At 46.9% G+C, this 26841-nt stretch overlaps 1 long non-coding RNA gene across 1 annotated transcript in view; it reads left to right on the forward strand.

Annotated features, from left to right (window-relative positions):
• The window catches only part of LOC308588239, a 156894-nt gene that overhangs the window by 80572 nt on the left and 49481 nt on the right, over positions 1-26841 (forward strand). The gene's annotated exons all lie outside the window — the stretch shown is intronic.

Consider the following 26841-nt stretch of genomic DNA (forward strand, 5'->3'; position numbering starts at 1 on the left):
TGCCCCAGCTCTCCTGGGAAGAAGGTTCGCAATGGTTTTAGGGACCCAGAAAGATGCCTTAGACCAACTCAGATCATTGGTCTCATCTGTTGTCTACACTGACTGACAGCAACTCTCCAGGGTTTCAAACAGGGGGCGAGGAGTTGGAGAAGAGTCACGTGGGCTGCCAGGCCAATCAGGAGGAGGAGGGAGCTGTATAAACTGGCTCCACCCCAAGCACTCCATTCTTCCCTCTGCAATTCCCTCCCTCTGTACACAGCCTTGGCTTTGCTAGTTGCCTGCTTGGTAGCTGAGTAGGAATTTTTAGGGGCCTACCTGGTTTCCCCCTCCTCACCCAATCCCCACATAGGCAAGTGACTTTTCTTTTGAAAACGAGCAACGGTGTTGTGAGTTGTGGGGGGCAGTGTGGATGATGCCCTGAGTGCCCTCCAGTTCTTGGGGTTCTGTACCCAGTGAGGGTTAGAATAGGGCTGCCATACATCTGGAATTTCCTGCACAGAGCCAGAATGCAGCTGTTGGAAGCAGAATACGGCAGTCAGAAATCACCGGAAATCCAGACGTGTGGCAACCCAAGTCGGAAGTCTAGATTTTGGCAACTTCCGTTAAAAATGGCTCAAGAATTTTGGGCAAAGCTCAACGACTTTGTCCAGAGAGGAAGTTGCTGAGCAACTCAGACAAGTTTCTTTTTAAGACAATGACCTTAGCTGGCTCCTTAGGTTTCCTCATCTGCATCCTAGAAGATTGAGCTAGGCTGCAAGAGCTGCATCTAAGTGATAGTGGCCTCCAGGGGAATGGGTGGACCTTTTTTCCTCCAACATCCCCTCATCTAGCTACGAGTGGAAGAAGAAGAAGAAGAAGAAGAAGAAGAAGAAGAAGAAGAAGAAGAAGAAGGAGGAAGAAGAAGAAGAAGAAGAAGAAGAAGAAGAAGAAGAAGAAGAAGAAGAAGAAGAAGAGCAGCCAGAGAGGTGTGTGTATGAGCTGGACTGGGAGCAGGCTGGAAGCTGGAGACACAGAGACCTGCTTGATCTGTTCTGGATCCAAAGCTGTGACTAATAGAGATCAGGAGACTCTTGAGAGTCCCATGGACTGCAAGAAGATCAAACCTATCCATTCTTAAGGAAATCAGCCCTGAGTGCTCACTGGAAGGACAGATCCTGAAGCTGAGGCTCCAATACTTTGACCACCTCATGAGAAGAGAAGACTCCCTGGAAAAGACCCTGATGTTGGGAAAGATGGAGGGCACAAGGAGAAGGGGACGACAGAGGACGAGATGGTGGGACAGTGCTCTCAAAGCTACCAGCATGAGTTTGACCAAAGTGTGGGAGGCAGTGGAAGACAGGAGTGCCTGGCGTGCTCTGGTCCAGGGGGTCACGAAGAGTCAGACACAACTAAACGACTAAACAACAGCAATAGAGATCAAGATCTGTTGGGGTGTTGATGCTGTGAGCTTCGTCTTATGATCAGTATAGGAACGCTTTTTAGCGTGGAATGTTTTATTATGTTTTTCTATGTGTTGGAAGCAGCCCAGAGTGGCTGGGGCAGCCCAGTCAGATGGGTGGAGTACAAATAATAAAACTGTTGTTGTTACATACCGTATTTACATGAATCTAATGCGCCTTCGAATCTAATGCCCACCTCAATTTTCAAAACCTTGAAACCAAATAAGTATCTGCTGGCGCCATTAAATCTAATACGCACTCTAATTTTCACAGCATAATTTGGCCCCAAAAGGTGCGTATTACACTTGCGTAAATACGGTATATGTGTAAATAAAAGAATATATCCTGAAAACTTTGCAGTTTCTGCTGACCTTCATTTCAAGGCAGCCTGGAACCCCAAGATTCTCTCTCTGCTGTGAGATTGGGGTGAATGCAACAATGATGAGTCACCCTGCACCCAAGACGGCATTGTTGGGTAAAGCTGAACCCCTGACAAAAAGGAGCAACCACAAAACTCACACTCCAAACAGTATCACGAAGCAAGTTCTCAAACCCACCCAAGACTTTGTGGAGCTCTGGAAGACCTCAGGCACTTAGCACAAACAGCAGGTAGCAGTTGGGTGGCATGTAACAATATTATTATGGTTCCAAATTCTGCAGGGGCACTGGAAGATATCCCTGTCTGTGGAGATGGGGTGTGATGGCCTGGGATTCAGAATCCCAGCCTGCACAGGATTCCCCGCCTCCAGAACCAGCTGAGCCGGGGCTGGGGCATGGGCCTGAAGGGTCCTCACCTGTGCTGGATCCTGAGGTGATGGAGGACCCATTGCCTGCAGGTGCTCCACTCTCAGCCCCATCAGGGGAAGCTGAGGTTGCCTCTGAGTCTGGTAACCCTCCAGCCTCTCCTGAGCTGCAGAGGCTCAGGGCAGAGAGGCGGAGGGAACTAAGTTCCCGCAGGAGGAGTGCTCGCCTCCAGGCCAGGAGAGGCGAGTCACCAGAGGATCGGGGCCGCCCTATGCCTCGGGGCAGATAAAAGCCAGCCACCCCAGTCCCAAGTTGTGGGAGCAACATTGCTGGTAGCCTGTTCCTGCCTGCACCCTGTCCTGCCGGAGCTCCTGACCTCACCCAACTCCCTGCCTTGGACCCAGCTTCAGCTTTGACGGACAGCCTCCATACCTCACCCTTGACCTCGGACTGGACTCGGACCTCGCCGCACGGTTAACCCTCGGGACCAGCACATGGGGTCTTGTCTGATGTGTTCCAGGAACTGCCTTTCCCGTCTGGCAGGGACTGCGCCCGCGTACATTTCCCAACTAATGGAGTTTCTTTGTCTCTGTTGCAAAGAGTGCCAATCTCTGGAACGGTGCCTCCAGTTCCACCCCATTAGTCTCCTTTTCAACATGTTAGGGACAAAGAACAGAGCTTGTCCTCTCCCACTCGCTCGAAAGCCTCCCTGCTGAATTCCCTCCTCCCTTTCTCGGTTCAGCAGCTTCTTCTGCTTTGCCATCACCAGCACACAGCCAGACTCCAAGCTCACTTTCTCCCATCTTGGGCCTTTGTAGCTATTTCTCAAGTGCTAAAATGCCTGCCAGGCATCTTTGCAGATGCTTGGAAAGGTACGTCCCAAAGCGGCATTTTAGGTAAATATAGATGTCAGGAATGCCCCCGATTTCCTTCACACACACACATACACGCCCAAATAAGTATCCCAAATAAGAAATAGATGGGGAATAATTTTTGCAAACCCTTAACAAATGTCCAACTTATCTAATATAAGCTTTGTCATTTCTAAATACCATAAACATCCATTTCTGTTTTAAGTGACATTTTAATTAACCGTTTCCAACTAAAAGCTCACTGAAATATACTCGGAGTCGAGAGTGGATTTCATGCTCTTTATTCAGCTCATAGTGGTGAGGAGGAATGTAAGTTTCCCCAAAGTATCTGCTTTATATACATTATTTACACAATGGGCTGCACGTGATTGGCTCATTCCAGAATTCTCCTGTAGGCCAATCAGGTTGTGGATTCACTTTCATCTGGAGCTGGATTGGGTGGCTCCTGCAGACCAATCAGACTGCTGCATTGTTCTAGGACCAATCAGACTGCTGCATTCTGAATCCTATTCATCTCAGTACATAGCACTCACCCAGACTTCCTTTTGAACTGTGTTTGTAGACTCAAGTCCACATTTTAAAGCTCCATTTCTGAGCACTTTTTGGCGCCTGTACTTTCCTCATGTTAACCTGCTTCTCGCATCTGCGGAAAACCCATATTTCCATTTGTTCTGATTCAGCACTAAAGAGCCAGTTTTCCAGCGGGAAGCGGGGGGGGGGGGGCACTGAGTTTTAAAGGGTGAGAAAGGGTGCGTCTGTTCTGAGTCTGAATGCAGTTGAATGTCACCCAGTGTCACAAATTCTTTATTTTTATTTTTAAGGAAATCTTACTCCAATTAATGCAAATCTTTCTTATTTAAAATGTTTGAGATCTACATGGTATTGCAGATCAGAAGATGCCCTCCCAATTCTGATTTGCAAATATGTCCCAAAGTCACACCAAACTGGTATTTCAGAAACCCCAAATCCCATGCGCACAACCACACACACTCAGGGCTGGGTCTCATAACCAGCTGGGTCTGCTGCAGGTGGGGAGAAAAAGGGAGCAGTGTTGTGTCCTTGCCTTACAGATACAGAAAACCTCTGTGCATTCCAACAGCCTTTCTGTACAGAGTTCTATGTGCAAGAAGCATCTGTTTGTATGCAGACATAGATTTCTGGATATAAGTGTCTAACTGGCGCATCACCTAAGTGTGGAAAGCAGATAAAATCTTCTTTCTTCTTCTTTGGCGATCCCTCGTAGCTGAGTAAGATTGTCTTCCATAAACACAGTCTTAACAGTGAGTCCATAAGTGACTGTGGAGGCCAATTTTGGATCCGCACGTCCTTCCACAGTGGGGACATTGGTTTCTGGGTGGAAGTTGATCACAGTGTGGATTTGCCAAGCGTGCCTTCCTCTTAGTGCGTTTCTCCCTTGCGTCCTGAGTTTGAGTGTCTTCAAAGCCCATGACACCTTTGATAAAGGCTGTTCTCCAACTGGTGTTTCCCAATTGTAGGTCCAGTCACAGACATCTCTGGGGTTGCGGTGCTCATCTCGCTTTACTGGCCGAGGGAGCCAGCGTACAGCTTCCGGTTCATGTGGCCAGCATGACTGAGCCGCTTCTGGCGTACCAGAGCAGCGCACGGAAGCGCCATTTACCTTCCCGCCGGAGCGGTACCTATTTATCTACTTGCACTTGCTTTCGAACTGCTAGGTTGGCAGGAGCAGGGACCGAGCAACGGGAGCTCACCCCGTCATGGGGATTAGAACCACTGACCTTCTGATCGGCAAGTCCTAGGCTCTGTGGTTCAACCCACAACACTATCTGCGTCCCTCCATTAAAATTCAAGCCTGCTAATTCTAGGGGAGTTGGTGGAAATAGCTCCTTAACTAGCAAGTGCATTGACCTTTAAGTGCCCTGTGGCAACATTAAGAATCCCAAAGCCATTAGCCTTTCATTTAGCAAAGTGCTTGTTTCTCCAGGCTTTGCTAATCAAGGGAGCCACACACACCCCTGATCTGCTCCAATCTGCCAGCACAGAGGGCTCAGGCCTGGTGTAAAGTCTTCTGTATCCTCTTGGGCGTTTCCAGCAGCATTACTGCCTCCAGCCACGAAGGTGGAACGCAGCCATCATGCCTAGTAGCCATTGATAGCCTTCTCTTTTAAAACCACCCAAACTGGTGGCCGTCACTGCCTCCTGTGGCAGTGAGTTCCATAGTTTAACTATGAAGAAGGACTTGCTTTTATCTCTCTGGAATCTTCCAGCATCCAGCTTCATTGGATGTCTATAAGTATTACAAGAGAGAGAAACTGCCCTTTCCCCAATTTCTCCATGCTATGCATAATTTCATAAATGTCTATTACCGTATTGGCCTGAATATAAGCCGCACTTTTATCCCCCAAATTCCAACCATGAAAAGTTAAAATGTGCCTTAAATTTGTGACCTTACAAAAGTTAGCTTTTATGATATGTCCGCTCCCCTTCCCTGAGGGGCGGTGTTGCAGAGGGGCATCCGCCACCCCCCATCTCCCAGATTTGGGACGGAGGGATGCCACCCACGTCATGGGGATTATGTCTGCGTCATGCTCCCGGCCGTCCAATCGGGCCGCCAGAGTCATGGCCACAGGACTGTTTAAATTGCGGAATGGCCGGGGGGGTGGCCTCCTTTCGCCTCCTCGCCGGATCTTGGCCGCATCTCCTGCTGTTGCCTGACGTTCAATCATTCTTTTCTTTCTCCCTGACTTTGTCACTTCGTCACTGCTCTTTTCCTGGAGATTGCTGCAGGAAAAATATGACTCCAATTTTAAGGGAGCAGCTTATATTTGGGTATTGTCTTTTTTTCTCCCCCCCCCCCTTGAATTTTAAAGGTGCAACTTATTTGCGGGTGCGGCTTATATTTGGGCCAATACGGTATGTTACCTCTTCTTCACTAAGGCAAGGAGTCCCCAAAGTTGCTACTGTTCTCCATAGGGCAGTTGCTCTAACCCCTTGGGTCATTTTGCTTGCACTTTTCCAAACCTGTTCTAACTCTGGAAGGATCTGTCCCTCCAGTGAGCACTCAGGGATGATTTCCTTCATAATGGAGAGGTTTGATCCTCTTGCAGTCCATGGGACTCTCCAGAGTCTCCTCCAGCACCAGAATTCAAAAGCATCAATTCTTCGGTGATCAGCCTTCTTTATGGTCCAGCTCTCACTTCCATATATCACTACTGGGAAAACCAGAGCTTGAACTATACGGACCTTTGTTGGCAAGGTGATGTCTCTGCTTTTTAGGATGCTGTCTAGGTTTGTCATTGCTTTTCTCCCAGGAAGCAGGAGTCTTTTAATTTCGTGGCTGCTGTCACCATCTGCAGTGATCATGGAGCCCAAGAAAGTAGAATCTACCACTGCCTCCATTTCTTCCCCTTCTATTTGCCAGGAGGTGATGGGCCCAGTGGCCATGCTCTTCGTTTTTTTGATGTTGAGCTTCAAACCATATTTTGCACTCCAACTCTACAGTGTCCCTTTTGATGGGAGGCAAGCAGAACCAGAAGCACACTTTGTTGCTGCTATTATTTATTAAATTTTTAAACCACCCTTCATCCGGAGATCACAGAGCGGCTTGCAGCATAAAAACGCAAGAGCTGGGAAACAGGCAGAGATGTTTGGAAGAGGCCACAACAGGTCCTGCACAAAGGTGGTCCTCGTTCCGTTCCTGACTGCCACCTGCAGCTAAAAGGATCTGGGAGAGCAGAGAGGCGGAGATGTGGAAAAGCACAAAGGGCCCTGATGGATCCGATCAAAGGCCCGTCTGGTCCAGCTTCCTGATTCCCACAGCAGACAACCAGAAGCTGAAGGAGAGAAGGAGGTGGCTACTGGTGGCTACTAGCCACAAAGGCTAGAGGGAGCCTCTGGACACCAGTCGCTGGGAACTGCTGTTGTGCTGAGGTCCTGCTTGCAGGCATTGGACTTGCCACTGTGAGAACAAGACATTGGACTAGAGAGGCAGTGTGGCATAGTGGTTAGAGTGCAGGACTAGGACCTGGGAGAAATTAGGGTTCAAATCCCCACTTGGCCCTGAAGCTCGTTGGGTGCCCTTGGGAGCCAGCCACTCACTCTCAGCCTAGCCTACCTCAGAGTTGTTGTGAGGATAACACAGGGGGGAGGAAACTTATGTATGCCAGCCTTGAGCTCCTGGGTGGAAAGCTGGAAGAAGGAAGGAAGGAAGGAAGGAAGGAAGGAAGGAAGGAAGGAAGGAAGGAAGGAAGGAAGGAAGGAAGGAAGGTAGGTCTTTGGCCCAATCCAGCAGATTTATTAATTTAATTAATTGATTGATTAATTAATTATATCCCGCCCATCTGGCTAGGTTTCCCCAGCCACCCTGAGCAGCTTCCAACAAAATATTAAAAATACATTAAAACATCAGTCGTTAAAAACTTCTCTAAACAGGGCTGCCTTCAGATGTCTTCTGAAGATGTCAGGTAGTTGTTTATTTCCTTGACATCTGAAAAAACCTAATCAGTTCCCAAAGGCCTGTCGGGGGAAAAAAATCTTCACCTGCATACCCTTCAACATTTCTCTTATGAACATAGGGACATCCTATTTAATTATTTATTTAATTAATAAATTAATAATAATGATGATGATAGGAAACTGACTGCGTGTTCCAGTTTGTGAACTTTTTTCGGAAGCCGAACGTCCGATGCTGCTTCTGTGGCGCAAGATGCTCATGCAGCCAATCAGAAGCCACACCTTTGTTTCTGAACCGTTCCGAGAGTCGAATGGACTCCCGGAATGGATTAAGTTCAACAACCAACGTACTACTGTAATCCATCCATATAAATCTGGGGTCGTCACCCAGAGGACGCTCGGCCTGGGATGGCAACTGTTCCTTGCACCCTTCAGCCAGCCACCCAATAATCTCTCAAGGCAAGTAGAAAACAGTCCATACCCTTTGATGTTCTCCTGATGGCTTGCCGTGATTTGATACCTTGTAATAGCTGGAGTGGTTTCATTAAAATCATTTGCCGATGGTTTCTTCTTATTGTGTGGCCAGGTTGCTAAGTGCCAGGTGCAAAATATGAGAAGCAAAACAAGGAACAAATCTGACTCACTGGCGCACAGCACATTGGGCCACTCTCCCTCAGAAACCCCCTTCTTTTGAATGGGGCTCTGAAGGAGAAATTCTAAAGGAGTCCAAATCTGCCCAAGAACACAGAACAACTCAAAGGGTTCTCTAACCAATCAGGCCCAATTAGGAAACCCTTTTACCTCCCCTAATACAGAAGAGAAAAAAATCTTAGGATATTTCAGTGGCATATGCTGATAAACGGCATTTGAAATCCACTCTGGCACTCTGCGCTCTGCCAAAGCCTCAAGACTCCATTTATTTTTAGGGGCATGCACACAATTTGCGATGAAATTGCATCAACAGAATGCCCCTGAGGTAGGAGGAAAATACAGTAAATTATCGGTTTATTCTGCAATTTGCCTGCAATCTCTCCACAGCAAGATGAAGGTTTGCAAAATGAGCTCTCAGTCTTCCCCCCCCCCACCCCCTTCTCCTGCCTATAGTGCTTTGGTCGCATTACCCAGAGTGATCTTAGTGTTTTCATCTCTGAGTACAAAAAGAGAGAGAGAGGCTTCTCTCCGGCTCAAGATAAGGAACCTTCTGATGACACAGCCAAATGATCTCTCAGCATTCATCTTCTCATATCTGAGATCAATCGGAATGGCGTGATGCAGGGAGTTAAAAGGGAAAAAGATCAGATGGAGGGACACAAAGCCGTCTCTTTCTGGAGTTCTTGGTTCTCCTGTTACTTTTGGTACTCCAGTCTAAGACTATAAAGAGAGCCTGCTGGACCCTACACACACACACACAAACACACACACACAGAGAGAGAGAGAGAGAGAGAGAGAGAGAGAATATTAAATTTTCTGTTTCACAATTTGGAATATTCATTTAAACAACTTTAAAATAACAATGACTTCCCTTCCTCTCTTTCCATGGTTCATTTTGCATAGCATAAATCCCAACATATTTTATATAAACTAAAACATTCAGTATTCCATTATTGCACCCATCAAAGCCTTCTTTACACTGACCTTGGCTCAGGCATTGGGCGTTTATCCTTCCCAGTCCCCAGCCGGGGATCTGGGAGACGCCAGGGTTATCCAGAATGTGTGTGGATTGGGCTGACTCTGGAGAACATTTGTTCAAGCAGAGAGCCCACCCCCTGTTTCGCTGCCGTTGGAGGGGAGAGCAATGACAACCTCTTGGCGTATGGCTAATGCCTCCCCTCAAGACCCCTTTAACGGGGAACCCTGGGGTCACAGCCGCAAGGGGGATGTGGGTCACCATTTCATGCCCTCCCTGCCCTCCACATTTAGGAAGATAGACTAAAGGATTCTGTCCAAGGCCTGAAACCGCCAAAGTTGTGACGTTTTGCTACGGGAAAGGCAAAACCTGCCAATGCAGGAAAATTCCTTTCCGGCCCTTCAACAGTGACCCTGATGTAGCAGCGCCTGCGTACCTGTGGAGAAGAGGTTAATCTGCAAAAGAAGACTTCACTGAGGGAGGGGGGGTGGGAGAAGCTCTGGAGCTGACGGCCACTTCACAGGTAAGATTCACCTTCCATTGTGTGGGCAGGTCGGTTCCTCCCCATACCTGGCCAATCCCCTGGCAATGCCTCCCCAGGTGGGATTGGGTGATTGGCTGAGGTAGGCGGAGACCTCCAGGTACCCTGCCTGGGGGGGGGGGTGGAATTAAGCAAGCCCAAACTACCAGGAGTCACACTGGGATCCAGGGGGCTGTGCACGACCACACAAAAGGCACCCCCCATTTGATGTGGGGAGCAGTCATTCTTAACAAAGACAGATCAAGCAAAACCAATGAAGTTTTTACATGCCCCTAGTGTTATGTACTGAGTTGAATAGGATCCAAAATGCAGCAGTCTGATTGGTCCGCAGGAGCCACCCAATCCAGCTGCAGGTGGAAGTGAATCCGCAACCTGATTGGCCTACAGGAGAATCCCGGAATTAGCCAATCACGTGGGGCCCATTGTGTAAATAATGTATATTAAAGCAGACATTCTGGGGGAACTTCCATTCCTCCTCACCACTATGAGCTGAATAAAGAGCATGAAATCCACTCTCGACTCCGAGTATATTTCACCTAGATATCGGACCCGTTCTATTATCCCTTCTATTAACAAAAGATCACCTGGGTCCAAAATCTGCTCATCTCCATGGATCACTTAACCATTGTTTCCTCAGTAGCTGCAACACCCTTCATGTTCATAATGCCCTTTCTCTGCCCGTCTCCAGCAAATGTCAGGCTTATATCTTTTCGTGGAACCAGAGTAAAATGCCACTGGGAGCTGGTCTTAAAACAAGGTGCATCTAAACTGACTCTCGTGGTTCATTTTGACATACACATTTCCATTAATTTCCTATATCGTTTTTCCTGCAGAGATTTCCCCATCGTTTTTATTTTTTTCAAAGGACAAGCTCTGACCCTGTACCATTTCAGGGGACTAGAACCACCTTCTGTACGTGATTTTTATATAAGCTTGGCAGAAATGAACTTTCTGTTTCATTACTGTATTTATTTCCCAAGACTTATCCAAATAATTATTCTCGGGCATGCCCATCAGTTTCTCATAAAACATATAATTATGCCTTAAGGAAGCCAGTTAGCAGCCGAAAAGCTTTTACAGAGACCATAAAAGGGATACAGAGAGGTGCTTTGCAAAGAGCAAACAAACCGTTAAAATAAGAGAACACGGCGGCTGGGATATTGAGCCCTCCGTGTATTTACCGAGTTAAAATAGTTCCTGCATTATGAACTCTGCTTTACAAAAGATGGAATTTGTTTCAATAAATGCTGCAAGCTCCCTGCTCCGCCCACGCAAGCGATTTCTAGCCGCGGTGAGTTTTGTACTCTGAAAAGCGTAGGTAGGCAATTGTCTACAGTGGCTCTCTGGGGTTTCCAATGGGACTGGCTCCCAGCCCCACCTGAGGATGCTGTTGGACCATCCAGAATGAGGGCAAACTTTTAGATATCTTGGCATTCTCTTGAGTGAATCCCTGACCTGGAAGTGGCATATTGGGGCGATGAAATCCAAGGCACAGAAGTTAATTTCAAGGAGGGCAGTCAGTTGTTTGCTCTTGTTGTTGTTGTTTAGTTGTTCAGTCGTGTCCGACTCTTCGTGACCCCATGGACCAGAGCACGCCAGGCACTCCTGTCCTCCACTGCCTCCCGCAGTTTGGTCAAACTCATGCTGGTAGCTTCGAGAACAGTGTCCAACCATCTCATCCTCTGTCGTCCCCTTCTCCTTGTGCCCTCCATCTTCCCCAACATCAGGGTCTTTTCCAGGGAGTCTTCTCTTCTCGGGAGGTGGCCAAAGTCTTGGAGCCTCAGCTTCACGATCTGTCCTTCCAGTAAGCACTCAGGGCTGACTTCCTTCAGAATGGAGAGGTTTGATCTTCTTGCAGTCCATGGGACTCTCAAGGGTCTCCTCCAGCACCATAATTCAAAAGCATCAATTATTTGGCGATCAGCCTTCTTTATGGTCCAGCTCTCACTTTCATATATCACTACTGGGAAAAGCACAGCTTTAACTATACAGACCTTTGCTGACAAGGTGATGTCTCTGCTTTTTAAGATGCTGTCTAGGTTTGTCATTGCTTTCCTCCCAAGAAGCAGGCGTCTTTTAATTTCGTGGTTGCTGTAAAATCTCTCACTGCCTCCATTTCTTCCCCTTCTATTTGCCAGGAGGTGATGGGACCAGTGGCCATGATCTTCGTTTTTTTGATGTTGAGCTTCAGACCATATTTTGCGCTCTCCTCTTTCACCCTCATTAAAAGGTTCTTTAATTCCTCCTCACTATCTGCCATCAGTGTTGTGTCATCTGCATATCTGAGGTTGTTGATATTTCTTCCGGCAATCTTAATTCCAGTTTGGGATTCATCCAGCCCAGCCTTTCTAGGATTGAGCAAATTTGTGTTGGAAAAATGCCCTGGGGGGTGAGCATGCAAGCCCCTGGAACTCTGAGCATCCTCCAGTATGCGCAGCTCTGGAAAAGGCATTTCCCCATCAGACGATTTATGCACACTAATCTTCTGGCAAAACACAGCAAGAAGCTTGAGACATTGTAGAAACTAGTCTACGATTGATTTACACACTATGTATGGACAAAGGCATAATGGCGTCGGTTCTCTCCAGCTCCGAGAGAACAAACAAACAGAAATAAAAGTGAAAGTACATTGTAATGGTACCCACAGCAGAAGAGATAAGGCAGTCTTCCTTTCCCAGACTCATCCCAGACAGGCATGTGATTTACAACAATCTCATCTGCACCACTGGAGGAGTGAAATACTAACAATTTGTTGGTAGCAAGGTGACCCCCAAATGTTGTACAGAGGTGAAATTTGGGAAAGAGTTCTGAATCCATTTCTTTGGAGATTAATCAATCGACCATCCATGGCCCTTTTACAAAGCAGGTTGGACAGAACGTGTTCTCCCTGAAATGAGAGCACGTGTTGCGGTGGGGTCTGCCAAGCCAACCCTCTGTTGCCAGGCAGGGCAAATGTAAGCTGGCCTGGGGCAACGATTGGATGGCCGGGTTGCTGGGGCAAATTGCATGTTGCAATGTGGTGGGTGGGACCAAAGGCTTTAAATATTGGGGCAATCAGCTTTTGCTTTCTCTTTGTGCATCGGATCACCCGCCCGCCCGCCCTGAGTTCTGGTTGACCTTGCTATGCCTGTCATGGGGTCGTCTGCCATTGGGGCAGGGGCCTGGTAGGAATTTTGTCCATTTGGCTGATTGGCTGGTGCCATTTGGTTTTTGCCTACTATATAGCAATTCATCACAACTTGTAAGGTTGCGGTTAGGCATTGGTTATAAAAATTGGTTGGAGGAGGGGCAAGGATAGGCTGGGCCTGCCCCTCCAATGGTGGTGTGGAAGGGAATTTCCATTAAAGGAATCCAGGGGCGTGCCACGATTTCGTCCAATCCCTGAAATGGGACCAGGGCCGGCAAGCCCTGGGGAGAATGGGGGTGAGCGGTGAGGGCCTGTGACTCAGTTCCATTGCTCCCCAATATTGTTTTCCCTTCACTGGCTTCCAAGGGAGTTCAGAAGTCAGTTCTGTCCCAGGCGGGGGGGACAGATAGTCTTAACCAATGCCTAAGCAATCACTCACAGATTATGTATTTTAATAAAGTTGTGGCCAAAATTATGCCAAAAACCTTAAACAAAAATTATGTGTGAATTGTGAGTTATTTTTAGGGGTGGCTTGGGGACCTCGACACGCACTCAAGTACAACACTCCTTGTAACGCTAGAGAAGACATGCGAGGGAATTTTTGGTCCAGCCAGTCAAAACTTCCCGTTCCTCCTGGCTGGAGCATCCTTCCTTTTGCATGTGATAGAAGGTGGGCGTGACCTAACCTGTCCAGGTAACAAAAGGACGAGTCAGCACACTTCTCTCTTTTTGACTGACTTCTTCGTTTGACCATCTTTTAGCTACGACTGCTCTGCTAGCAGAAGCACTGGGATTATTCCCCATATGGGGTAGATCCACATGTACATATTTGTAACCAAGTCTGCCTTCAGGAATCCAACTGTGAACTGATGTGAGTAAACTTCTTCTATTGACTTTGAGTAAGATTGTGGCATCTTTATTCTTCTAAGATGGATTCAAGGGAACTTACCAGGAACGTATAATTCAATCTGAGACAGATTTAATTGTATAATAGTGAGAGACGCACACGAGCCTGCAACCAGCTATCTGCTGTGCATGAAAAGGGGAATGTAACTCTGCTACATAAAGGAACTTGCTAGCACAAGTTAGGAAGGATATTAATAAACAATATATTCTCTCCTGCCACCCTGGACATTCCCACATTCTTTAGCTGTGATTCCTGCATTACAGGAACTTGTGTGCTGGGCCCGGGGGTAACACGTGAAACGCAATCCAGGACTGGTCCAGAATCCGAAGGTTCTGCTGGGAGTCAGTCCGACAGGGCCAAGGCAGGACACGAGGCAGGAAACCAGGCAAGGGCAGGTACAGGATCTCAGGCAGGATCTGGCATACAGCAATGTTGCTCCCGCAACCTGGGGCAGGGTCCAACAGCCTTTTATCTTTGTCGGGGTAGCGGCCGGTCCTGATCCATTGGCGACTCACTCTTTGTCTCACCCGAAGGCCAGCACTCCTCCTGCGAGTCCTCAGGTCTCTCCTTCTCTCAGACCTGAGTCTCTGCAGCTCGGGAGACGTCGGTGGGTTACTAGACCCAGGGGCCGCCTCAGCCTCCCCTGACCCAACCGGTAGTGGAGCAGCTGTAAGTGATGGCCCAGCTGAAGGCAAGGAGGTCATCCCCACATCTGGAGCCAGGGCAGGCTCAGGCCCCTGACTCGGCCCAGCTGGTGCTTGTTACAGGGGAACCTGTGCAGACTGGGACTCTTCAGGATCAGGCCCCAGACTTGGTTCAGATGATGCCTGAGGCAAAGGATCTGGTGCGGACTGAGACTCCTCTGGTTCCGAGTCTGAGTCCGAGTCCCAGGCCATCACAGCTTGATAGAATCACAGATTTGTAGGTTTGGAAAGTACCTCAAGGCTCATGTAGTCCAACGCCCTGAGAGACAAGAATCGCAGCTAAAGCTTCCAAGAAGGAGAGTCCTTCTTGTGACTTATCTCCTTTCTGTCTGTTGTCCCCGCGCTGAAGTATACGAAGTGCTCATACATGAGCTGCTGGGATTATTTGCGAAATAGAATTAAGACACCGGGAAGATTTATTTGCTAAATTAGCCCTCGGCCCTCTGAGAAAGGAGGCCGTGCACTTCATTAAAACAGATTAATGTAGAACAACTGCTGTCTCTTCAGGGTGGGGGCCTGGGAGGGCTTACTGCAAGGTGTATCTGGTTTGTGGGGCAGCAGTGGGGGAGAGAAGCAAAGCCCCTAAAATGAACCAGCACTTTGCAGTCTGGAATGTGGCAGGGAATGAGTTCTCCTTCGCCCCTTCGAAGTGGATCTTGTTTGGAATTGGCATCTTGCCAAGCAGCTGAATGAGTGATGCAGAGAAATGCAACTACCACTTCCCACGGAGACAAAGCACTGGGGAGGAACCATCCTGCAAAACCACAGAGAATCCATGCTCTGTTTTTATCACAGGCAATGGGCACATCTGCTTGGAATCGTAGGGAAGTTGCACGAGTTACTATTCCGGAACTTGACTTTCTTTCTTTTTTCTAAAAAATTATGCATACTCTTCAGGTTTATACATTTCATTAATTTTACAATCACTTTAACATTTCAAAGCTTAGCTTCCTTCCCTCTCTTTCTGCGGTTCCTTAAATTTCTTTTTTAATATCTTCTGCATATCCAAATTCATTTAATTTGCTCATTTATTTATCTACTTTAAATATACACTCTTATGAAACTGCAGGTTATTACAATAATCCTGCCAGTGCTTTCATCTGTTTGCAATTTATCTGCAAATATCCAATAAACCATTTCCATTCTTTTATAAAAAGTTTGTTATCTTGATTTCTTATTCTTCTGTTGAGTTTTGCCATTTCTGCATATTCCATAAGCTTTTGTATCCAGTCTTCCTTTACTGGGACTTCTGCTTCTTTCCATTTTGGGCTGACTAGCATTCTTGCTGCTGTAGTAGCATACATGAATATATTTTTATACAGTTTAGTAGTTGACTTTCTAAATGGTTTGGCTGCCTGGGGAAGTCTGGTTATTCCAAGAGAACCAACTGTCCATCTTTGGAGTTACCCAAATGGAAATGGTTTGGAACAGAAATCTGCCTCTCTTTTTGCAGGCAGACCGATGGCTACTTGATCTTGATGTCAATGTCGTATCGCTCATGCAACAGGTAGGTAAAGGACCCCTGAATGGTTAAGTCCAATCAAAGGCGACTATGGGGTTACAGCACTCATCTCACTTTCAGGCTGAGGGAGCTGGCGTTTCTCCACAGACATCTTTCCAGGTCATGTGACCAGCAGGACTAAACCGCTTCTGGTGCAGCGGAACACCATGATGGAAGCCAGAGCGCATGGAAATGCTATTTACCTTCCCACCGGAGTGATACCTATTTATCTACTTGCACTGGTGTGCTTTCGAACTGCTAGGTTGGAGGAGCTGGGACAGAGCAACGGGAGCTCACCCTGTTGTGAGGATTCAAACCGCTGACCTTCTGATCAGCAAGCCCAAGAGGCTCAGTGGTTTAGACCACAGCGCCACCCATATCCCTTTATATTTACTTAGCAGGGCATAATTCTGATTTAGCATGTCTCCAAAAAATTTTTACACATCACTTGGGAAGACAGGCAAACTAATACCAGTGTACTGGAAGAAGCAAAGATCACCAGTGTCGAAGCAATGATTCTTCAACATCAACTTTGTTGGACTGGTCATGTTATGTGGGTGCCTGATTACTGTCTTCCAAAAAAAGACAGAAGCTGCACTTACATCATTTTGCAACTCAGTATCCCAGCTGCCACTGACAGCAGTCAGTCCATCAGGATTTCTGCATTGTTTTCGCCCCAGCTGCCATTAGAAGAACTGCCGCTTTAAGAACTGGTGGATTGCAAGCCTATGGGCAGAGAGTGTCTTACCGTTGATATTCAGAGACCGCTCTGAGAGCCTTTCCTCCTACAGAGCTTGGAATCAATGAATTTAGAAGTGAATGAAATTCCTGTATGGGAAATGCCAGCCCAGAGTTCAACAGCAAGTGACTCAAGTGAATAAATGAATAAGGCAGCCAACAGAGCCATTGATGAAAAAGAGAATTTCAGCCGGATCTGAAGATATCTGATAAAGTCCCATGGCGAAAGCTAGGGTAGGAATGTAGGGAGCTGTCAGGACCTCCGCCCCCCAGACTTGGGTTTCTCCCCTAGTCTAACCCGGAGATGCCAGGATTGAACCAGGAATTTCTGCATTTGATGGGCTTCAACTGGTTGCTGTGAGATCCTAAACAGTGCTGGAAGGAAATCCACCTGAGACCTGCAGGCTGGGATCTTCACCACAATTGCTGGCATCTCTCTCAAGAGACAATGAATGGAGTGTGCCTCCAAGGGTGAAGTCAAACTTCTGTGCTAGCAGCACCAAAGTGACCTCCCTGGGGCACAAGTCTGGCCAGTGTGTCTGGAGCTTCTGGGCTGCCCAGAGGACAAGACCCACCTCTCAGCCTGGCTGATGTGGTCCAAAGGAAAGCAGAGCAAGACGTTTGGCACCAGGTCGGCTGCAGGTGTTGCCGGAAGAAGATATACAAGGCGCCATCTGAAATATACTCAGAGTTGAGAGTGGATTTCATGCTCTTTATTCAGCTCATAGTGGTGAGGGGGAATGAATGTCCCCTCAAAGTATCTGCTTTATATACATTATTTACACAATGGGCTGCACGTGATTGGCTAATTCCGGAATTCTCCTGTAGGCCAATCAGGTTGTGGATTCACTTCCACCTGGAGCTGGATTGGGTGGCTCCTGCAGACCAATCATACTGCTGCATTGTTCTAGGACCAATCAGAGTGCTGCATTTTGGATCCTATTCAACTCAGTACATAACACCATCCAACTGCCTTAGGGACTCCGCTCCAGATTTGTGTGAGGTTTACTCCTGAGACTTTTCTGCTCCTGAAGATATCCTGCAAGGCAGTGGAAGTTTAGGGTCAGAGTCTTCCTTCTTCTAGATGGGCAAGCTTCCCAGGTAGATGAGCCCCATCTGCCCCTCACTTCCCTCTGCAGCATGGGCAGAAACCACTTCCTTGTCCAATGGACCCACTCTTGGTCTTATCTGCTCAATCTGCCAGAGCCTGTCTTTGCATGCAGGGGAAATCCCTAACGCATTTGACGGGTTTGAGACCCGTCAGCTACCCTCACCCGGTTTAGCCAGCCAGTGGAAGCCATTCCCTAGGAGTGGCTGCTGTCGCCTGCTGACAGCTTCTAGGAGCCACAGGTGAGAGCTGAGTGCAGGGTGGGGAGCAAAGGTGGACAAACTACCCCAGATGGAGCATGATGTGTCCCCCACCGCAGATACAACCCATCCCCATACACCCCATACAGCATAAATAATCAGAAGTGGAGAAGGAATGAATATGGAGAGGTGTGGGTATTGACTTAGCTGGCTAGCTATTTATTATTATTGTTTTCAAGGAGTTAAATTCCCAACTCCAGTGATTATTCACAACAGTCCTGTGAGGTAGGCCAGGCAGAGCAGGGGAATCAGTTGGTTAAAATTTGTTGGAGGACAGATTTCATAACTTGGGCACTCTTAACTTATTAATATTGGTGCATTTTGTATGGTGGGTGTAGAGATTGTGATTATTGTTTCTGTTTTAATTACTGTTTGTCAGCTACCCTGAGTCTCTTTGGAGAAATAGGTGGTATACCGTTTTTTATATATTTTAAAAAAAATAGATGAGGAAAAAAGAGAAGCGAGCCACGGAGGCAATCAGAAATCTCATGCAAACGAGTGAGTATGTCAGGCGAAAAGGAGAAGAAAAATGGATGTGACTTGTGTTGCCACCTAATTTTCCCTAAAGTGACAGCCTTGAGTAAATACTGAAGGTCCTAATCAGGCAAAGGATCTGTATAAATTCTGAGAGAACTACTCTGAAATGTCAGGAAGATTAGGGGAGATTTGCCTATCACTCAGAAGGTGCCTGAATCAGGCCATGTGGTGTAGCAGGTCTGGTTCAGCTCAAGCAGCTGTGACATTTCTGGACAGGAGTCCTTGTGGAGACACTAGGGATGGAACCTGAGGTTTTCTGGATGCAAAGTGGGCAGGGCCATCTTAAGCATATTCGGCACCAGGGTGCAAAGATCCGCCAGGTGCCCCCCACCCCCAGGTTGCCCAGAGTCTGGGCCATTTTTTTAGGGGGGAAACCCCAGAATTGTAGACCCTTTTTAAGGGAGCTGACACCATGCTTATCTCTGCTCAGGAAAAGAAAATAGTAAACACAAGGAACCCAGCACAACAAAGCAGCCTGAGGCGTCAGCGTCGGCGACTGAGCGAAGCTGGGCATCTCATGGTCATAGAATCATAGAATCATAGAATCATAGAATTGGAAGAGACCACAAGGGCCATCGAGTCCAACCCCCTGCCAAGCAGGAAACCCATCAGAGCACTCCTGACATATGGCTGTCAAGCCTCTGCTTAAAGACCTCCAAAGCAGGAGACTCCACCACACTCCTTGGCAGCAAATTCCACTGTCGAACAGCTCTTACTGTCAGGAAGTTCTTCCTAATGTTTAGGTGGAATCTTCTTTCTTGTAGTTTGGATCCATTGCTCCGTGTCCGCTTCTCTGGAGCAGCAGAAAACAACCTTTCTCCCTCCTCTATGTGACATCCTTTTCTATATTTGAACATGGCTATCATATCACCCCTTAACCTCCTCTTCTCCAGGCTAAACATGCCCAGCTCCCTTAGCCGTTCCTCATAAGGCATCGTTTCTAGGCCTTTGACCATTTTGGTTGCCCTCCTCTGGACACGTTCCAGTTTGTCAGTGTCCTTCTTGAACTGTGGTGCCCAGAACTGGACACAGTACTCCAGGTGAGGTCTGACCAGAGCAGAATACAGTGGCACTATTACTTCCCTTGATCTAGATGCTATACTCCTATTGATGAGGCCCAGAATTGCATTGGCTTTTTTAGCTGCCGCGTCACACTGTTGGCTCATGTCAAGTTTGTGGTCAACCAAGACTCCTAGATCCTTTTCACATGTACTGCTCTCAAGCCAGGTGTCCCCCATCTTGTATTTGTGCCTCTCATTTTTTTTGCCCAAGTGAAATACATTTCTCCCTGTTAAAATTCATCTTGTTTGTTTTGGCCCAGTTCTCTAATCTGTCAAGGTCGTTTTGAAGTGTGATCCTGTCCTCTCTAAACAGCGTGCACTGGGCAGGCCTCTCCATGGCCCTATGCCAATCCCAGGTGCGCAGGAGGGCGGAGCCGGACGGCCACCTCAGCGTCTCGCTGGCTCGCTCGCCCCCAAACTCACAGCAGGCAGGCTCTTCCCTGGACTCCAACTCTCGGACCCTGGACTCTTGGCCTGGCGCCCCTGAGATCCCTGCGCCTGGGTGCCCCGCACCCCTGGCACCTATGGGTAAGATGACCCTGAAAGTGGGTACAACCCTTGCCCATCACGGTGTTACCTTATGGCAGTTGCACTGGCTGTATTGAAGAAACTAATAATGTGCATCTGGAAGCTCCTTTTGGAAAGAAAACATTGTCAATGCCCATAAGTTTTACTCGCAGAAATTCCTTCAAAAACATCAAAGATACATCAAAATAATTCCATACGCACATGGAAAGAAAGATAACTATGTTTAAGGGGGGGTGGGCTAGCTGGCTCTTGTGGTCCCGTCCAACTCTACAATTCTATCCGATGAACTGCTTCCCAATTTCCTTGATGCTCATTTGCTATTCTATAGCTCCCAGCATCCTTTGAGGGAAAAGCTCTGAAGGCACAGATGAGATATCAGTTCTCATGCAGGAGGCATCAGAACAGGGCACAGTTTATTCCTGATCATTCTGCCTCTTGCCTTACAGGAGCATTTTTACTTCAGGCTATAGAGATATGGAAGTTCCGCTATCTCTTCTTGTATGCATAATGACTCCTAGCAGTGAAATATTAATTGTGGTTTGGGGGCATTGACTAAACGACGGTGCCATCTTGCCATAAGTGAGTGGAATCTTACTGTCCCTCTGTTCTGAGCAGTGTTATGCTAGAGGGGGGACTGGAGAAGGGAGCATGGCTCCAGCGGCAGTGATGACTGTGGGAATGTTCAGGGAGGCCAGAGAGGATATATTGTTTATTAATATCCTTCCTAACTTGCGCTGGCAAGTTCCTTTACTTAGCAGAGTTTCACATTCCCCTTTTAAAAGCACAGTGGATAGCTGGTTGCAGGCTTGTGTAAGCCTCTCACTATTAGGTTCCTGGTAAGTTCCCTTGTTGTTCTTTAGTTGTTTAGTCGTGTCTGACTCTTCATGACCCGCTGGACCAGAGCACGCCAGGCACTCCTGTCTTCCACTGCCTCCCACAGTTTGGTCAAACTCATGCTGGTCGCTTCAAGAACACTGTCCCACCATCTCATCCTCTGTCATCCCCTTCTCCTTGTGCCCTCCATCTTTCCCAACATCAGGGTATCTTCCAGGGAGTCTTCTCTTCTCATGGGGTGGCCAAAGTCTTGGAGCCTCAGCTTCAGGATCTGTCCTTCCAGTGAGCACTCAGGGCTGATTTCTTTAAGAATGGATCAGTTTTATCTTCTTGCAGTCCATGGGACTCTCAGGAGTCTCCTGCAGCACCAGAATCCAAAAGCATCAATTCTTCGGCGATCAGCCTTCTTTATGGTCCAGCTCTCACTTCCATACATCACTACTGGGAAAACCAGAGCTTTAACTATATGGTAAGTTCCCTTATATCCCTTTAAAAAGAATAAACACACTACAATCTTGTGTAAAGTATATAAAACAAGTTTACTCACATTCAGTTCACAGTTGGATCCCTGAAGGCAGACTTAGTTACAAAGTATATACATGTGGAGCTATCCCATATGGGGATAGCTCCACATGTATACGCTCCACATATGGGGATCCCAGTGTCCTCTGTTGGCTGGAAGCATCTCTAGCTAAAAGCTGCTGCTCCAGCGATGGAAGAAGTCAAAGAGAGAGGGTGTGCTGCTTGCCTTGTCCTTTTGTTACCTGGACAGGTAAGGTCACGCCCACCTCTGTTGTTGTTGTTTAGTCGTTTAGTCGTGTCCGACTCTTCGTGACCCCATGGACCAGAGCACGCCAGGCACTTCTGTCCTCCACTGCCTCCCGCAGTTTGATCAAACTCATGCTGGTAGCTTCAAGAACACCATCCAACCATCTCATTCTCTGTCGTCCCCTTCTCCTTGTGCCCTCCATCTTTCCCAACATCAGGGTCTTTTCCAGGGAGTCTTCTCTTCTCATGAGGTGGCCAAAGTATTGGAGCCTCAGCTTCACGATCTGTCCTTCCAGTGAGCGCTCAGGGCTGATTTCCTTCAGAATGGAGAGGTTTGATCTTCTTGCAGTCCATGGGACTCTCAAGAGTCTCCTCCAGCACCATAATTCAAAAGCATCAATTCTTCGGTGATCAACCTTCTTTATGGTCCAGCTCTCACTTCCATACATCACTACTGGGAAAACCATGGCTTTTACTATACGGACCTTTGTTGGCAAGGTGATGTCTCTGCTTTTTAAGATGTTGTCTAGGTTTGCCATCGCCTTTCTCCCAAGGAGCAGGCGTCTTTTAATTTCGTGACTGCTGTCACCATCTGCACTGATCATGGAGCCCAAGAAGGTAAAATCTCTCACTGCCTCCATTTCTTCCCCTTCTATTTGCCAGGAGGTGATGGGCCCAGTGGCCATGATCTTTGTTTTTTTGATGTTGAGCTTCAGACCATATTTTGCGCTCTCCTCTTTCACCCTCATTAAAAGGTTCTTTAATTCCTCTTCACTTTCTGCCATCAAGGTTGTGTCATCTGCATATCTGTGGTTGTTGATATTTCTTCCGGCAATCTTAATTCCGGCTTGGGATTCATCCAGCCCAGCCTTTCGCATGATGAATTCTGCATATAAGTTAAATAAGCAGGGAGACAATATACAGCCTTGCCGTACTCCTTTTCCAATTTTGAACCAATCAGTTGTTCCATATCCAGTTCTAACTGTAGCTTCTTGTCCCACATAGAGATTTCTCAGGAGACAGATGAGGTGATCAGGCACTCCCATTTCTTTAAGAACTTGCCATAGTTTGCTGTGGTCAACACGGTCAAAGGCTTTTGCATAGTCAATGAAGCAGAAGTAGATATCTTTCTGGAACTCTCTAGCTTTCTCCATAATCCAGCGCATGTTTGCAATTTGGTCTCTGGTTCCTCTGCCCCTTCTAAATCCAGCTTGCACTTCTGGGAGTTCTCGGTCCACATACTGCTTGAGCCTTCCTTGTAGAATTTTAAGCATAACCTTGCTAGCGTGTGAAATGAGTGCAATTGTGCGGTAGTTGGAGCATTCTTTGGCACTGCCTTTCTTTGGGATTGGGATGTAGACTGATCTTCTCCAATCCTCTGGCCACTGCTGAGTTTTCCAAACTTGCTGGCATATTGAGTGTAGCACCTTAACAGCATCATCTTTTAAAATTTTAAACAGTTCAGCTGGAATACCATCACTTCCACTGGCCTTGTTATTTGCAGTGCTTTCTAAGGCCCATTTGACTTCACTCTCCAGGATGTCTGGCTCAAGGTCAGCAACCACACCACCTGGGGTGTACGAGACATCCATATCTTTCTGGTATAATTCCTCTGTGTATTCTTGCCACCTCTTCTTGATGTCTTCTGCTTCAGTTAGGTCTTTACCACTTTTGTCCTTTATTATGGTAATCTTTGTACGAAATGTTCCTTTCATATTTCCGATTTTCTTGAACAGATCTCTGGTTCTTCCCATTCTGTTGCTTTCCTCTATTTCTTTGCATTGCTCGTTTAAGAAGGCCTTCTTGTCTCTCCTTGCTATTCTTTGGAAATCTGCATTCAATTTCTTGTATCTTTCATTATCTCCCTCGCATTTTGCTTGCCTTCTCTCCCCCGCTATTTGTAAGGCCTCGTTGGACAGCCACTTTGCTTTCTTGCATTTCTTTTTCATTGGGATGGTTTTAGTTGCTGCCTCCTGTATAATGTTGCGAGCCTCCACCCATAGTTCTTCAGGCACTCTGTCCAGCAAATCTAAATCCTTAAACCTGTTCCTCACTTCCACTGTGTATTCATAAGGGATTTGGTTTAGATTGTATCTTACCTGTCCAGTGGTTTTTCCTACTTTCTTCAGTTTAAGCTTGAATTTTGCTATAAGAAGCTGATGATCTGAGCCACAGTCAGCCCCAGGTCTTGTTTTTGCTGACTGTATAGAGCTTCTCCATCTTTGGCTGCAGAGAATATAATCAATCTGATTTCGATGTTGCCCATCTGGGGATGTCCATGTGTAGAGTCGTCTCTTGTGTTGTTGGAAAAGCGTGTTTGTGATGACCAGCTTGTTCTCTTGGCAGAACTCTATTAGCCTTTGCCCTGCTTCATTTTGAACTCCAAGGCCAAACTTGCCAGTTGTTCCTTTTATCTCTTGATTCCCTACTTTAGCATTCCAATCCCCTATAATGAGCAGAACATCCTTCTTTGGTGTCACTTCTATAAGGTCTTGTAATTCTTCATAGAATTGGTCAATTTCAGTTTCTTCAGCACCAGTAGTTGGTGCATAAACTTGGATTACTGTGATGTTAAAAGGTCTGCCTTGGATTCGTATCGAGATCATTCTATCATTTTTGAGACTGCATCCCAGTACAGCTTTCGCCACTCTTTTGTTGACTATGAGGGCCACTCCATTTCTTTTACGGGTTTCTTGCCCACAGTAGTAGATATGATAGTCATCCGAACTGAATTCGCCCATTCCCGTCCATTTTAGCTCACTGATGCCCAGGATGTCAATATTTATTCTCGCCATCTCATTTTTGACCACATCCAACTTACCCAGGTTCATGGTTCTTACATTCCAGGTTCCTATGCAATATTTTTCTTTACAGCATTGGACTTTCCTTTCGCTTCCATGCATATCCGCAACTGAGCGTCCTTTCGGCTTTGGCCCAGCCGCTTCATCAGCTCTGGATCTACTTGTACTTGTCCTCCGCTCTTCCCCAGTAGCATGTTGGACACCTTCCGACCTGAGGGGCTCATCTTCCAGCGTCATAACTTTTATATGCCTGTTGTCTTTGTCCATGGAGTTTTCTTGGCAGGGATACTGGAGTGGCTTGCTGGTTCCTACTCCAGGTGGATCACGTTTGGTCAAAACTCTCCACTATGACCTGTTCATCTTGGGTGCCCTGCTCGGCATAGTTCATAGCTTCTCTGAGTTCTTCAAGCCCCTTCGCCACGGCAAGGCAGTGATCCATGAAGGGGACGCCCACCTCTAGTCACATGCAAAGGAAGTATGTCAGAGCCAGGAGGAAACAGGAAGTTTTTGACTGGCTGGACCAAACATTCCCTCGCATGTCCAATCTAGGAAAACAAGGAATGTTGTACTTGACTGCTGCTTACATATCACATCCCACAATGACATCATCTGCCACAGCATCAAAGGAGCTGATGGACTCTCCTCCCTCTGGTAAGTGAATGAGGGGATGAGGAGGCTTTCAAGTTTGTTTGTAACAGATTAGCCACTGAAATGGTAGCACCATGAGGACCTCAGAAGAGCCTGCAGGATCAGGCCAATGGTCCTCCTAGTCCAGGCATCCCCAACCTGCGGCCCTCCAGATGTTTAGGTCTACAACTCCCATGATCCCTAGCTAACAGGACAGTGATCAGGGATGATGGGAATTGTAGTCCAAAACATCTGGAGGGCCAAAGGTTGGGGATGCCTGTTCTAGTCCATTATGTACAAAATTGTTTTCATTGTTTTTATACAAGTATGGTTACATATGGCTGCCTGCTATTGGTGCCTTTTGTTGTTAAACTGGTTTGAGATTGATGGTTTGGTTGAGATTCCTGCATTGCAGGGGGCTGGACTAAATGACCCTCCACCTCTACAATTATATGGTTTTGTGAGATGCTTCATAGGAAGCAATCCATAAATGGCCATAACTAAGTAGTTTACAAGTTAATAACCTCTGAAAACCACTCCAGGCTTTGCTCAAGATTAATAGCACATAACAAACCCTTCATGACTAGCCTAGCTGAAGAAGATTCTGATGACATCTAACCAGTTTTTAACAAATGTATTTCATTATCAGACCAAATGCTGCTTAATCATCCAAACCTTTTAGCAGTTTACGTACAATATAAAATATACAATAAAATTATTGATCTAGTCAAATGTTCAAAATAAGCTAGTTTATTATTATTTTCCAGAATCAGCCATCCTAAAAATATATACGGCCTAGGACCCTCGTACCTACGGGACCGCCTCTCCTGTTATGTCCCACAGAAGAACTTACGGTCTTCAAATAAAAACATCCTGAAGGTCCCGGGCCACAGAGAGATTAGGCTGGCCTCAACCAGAGCCAGGGCTTTTTCGGCTGCGGCTCCAATCTGGTGGAACACTCTGTCACAAGAGACTAGGGCCCTGCAGGACTTGACATCTTTACGCAGGGCCTGCAAGACGGAGCTGTTCTGCCAGGCCTTTGGTCGGGGTTCAGTCTGACTCCCTCTCCCCTTTCATAAGAACTTGCATGAAAGTGGCCTCCCAATTTTTCTCACAGGCCCATGTAAGTTCAGCACAAACAGTGGGGGCCTGGTGAGCATTTCAGGTCCCCAACCCTAATCTGCAGGTTTCCATCTGACTGGATTTTATTCTGATCCTGATCTGATTTGAGGATGTCTTTTAATTGATTTTCTGATTTTATGTTAATGTGTTATACATTTGATGTTAGCCGCTCTGAGCCCGGCTTCGGCTGGGGAGGGCAGGATATAAATAAATTATTATTATTATTATTATTATTATTATTATTATTATTATTATTATTATTAACATTATAAAATAAAATTGCATATTAGAGCACATGTCGAATGTGCAGGCCTAGATAAGGCTTGCTTGAACAAAAAAAGTTTTTAGCACCAATGGGCAGGGAGTTCCAACCTTAAGCTGCAGCCTTTTAGAAAAATCTATTCTTTGCGAGTGTGAAATGAACATTACGTGGCACCTGTGAAAGTCCAGCCATAAAGCACTGAAGTATGGCTTTTCTTAGGAGCAAGTGGAGAATTACGTGAGCAGCTAAAGAAGAGAGTGACTTGTTCTTTTGCCAAAAACTGCCATCCTGCTCAGAGACTG

This window comes from Podarcis bocagei (assembly GCF_964188305.1).
Source record: "Podarcis bocagei genome assembly, chromosome: 1".
In the NCBI taxonomy this organism is placed as follows: domain Eukaryota; kingdom Metazoa; phylum Chordata; class Lepidosauria; order Squamata; family Lacertidae; genus Podarcis; species Podarcis bocagei.